The sequence below is a fragment of the Octopus bimaculoides genome, chromosome 5 (genome assembly GCF_001194135.2).
Source record: "Octopus bimaculoides isolate UCB-OBI-ISO-001 chromosome 5, ASM119413v2, whole genome shotgun sequence".
NCBI lineage: Eukaryota > Metazoa > Mollusca > Cephalopoda > Octopoda > Octopodidae > Octopus > Octopus bimaculoides.
In genome coordinates, this window is record NC_068985.1 from 77,297,103 (window position 1) to 77,298,084 (window position 982).

Genomic DNA, 982 nt, shown 5'->3' on the forward strand with positions numbered 1-982 from the left:
CACTTTACAGCGAGCGATGTTGTCGGAGGTAAACAAGCAATGCTGCTTATGACAACAATCTTCATCGAAAGTATGCTAATTGCAACTGGCCGGCAAAGACAAAGCGACAGATGCTGAGATGTGAGTAAAATAAAACTCAGTAATACACATACAAGATAACAAAAATTCAATTCAAAACCACACAACGATTTCCTATGTTCAGACGGTGTATTACAGAACACGGTTCGAATGACACCTCTCTGTCGTTTACGGCCATATCACTTTGAAAACATCGGTTTTCTTTCGATCACCGAAGTTAAGCAAAGTCGAGCCTAGTTAGTACTTAGATGGGTAACCGCTTGGGAAACATAGGTGCTGTAAACATCTTTCCATTCTTTTATTTCAGAAGTATTCACTACTTCATGTCTGTCTCTTCTTTCGCTTTTGCCTCGCACACAAATATACATATTTACAGACACCAATTTCCATGCTTTTCTCTCACTGCACTTTCACAGCTTTATTCTGCAAAGTGAAATAACTGTTGCCAATGTTTGCTTAGTCATTTAGTCCAGGCCACCACCCGCTTCTAGTTTCATGCGGCTTTCGTTAATTCTTACTTCAGTATATTGGCTCCCTGGTGAATCGTGCTCGACGATTAAACTTCATTTTACTCATACTAATGGGCAGAATCAATAGACGATTAAATGCAAGCATATCTCAACGTGATATGGCCGTAATACATTGGCACACATATATGTATTTCACCCACCTCATCATACATATACGTTTATATCCATGTGTTTATGCATTCACCCGCTCATATATCTGTTCAGATATCTAACAATACTGGTATGTATATCTTTAACGTGCATACTGTAATGAAAAATTAATGTTTTGCTATCCAGTATTTCATTGGATGGTTTAATGAACTGGATATAAATGCATACAAGTAAACATAGCTAGCGTGTACTCAGCTATTTATTTAATTCAACTATGTAAGGCC

General features: G+C 37.8%; 1 non-coding gene across 1 annotated transcript; it reads left to right on the forward strand.

Moving 5' to 3' along the window:
- The first annotated feature begins 244 nt into the window (after positions 1 to 244).
- On the forward strand, positions 245 to 363 carry LOC128247979 (5S ribosomal RNA). Its single transcript, XR_008264298.1, has one exon. It is a non-coding gene; the product is annotated as a 5S ribosomal RNA (ribosomal RNA).
- Positions 364 to 982: the final 619 nt, after the last annotated feature.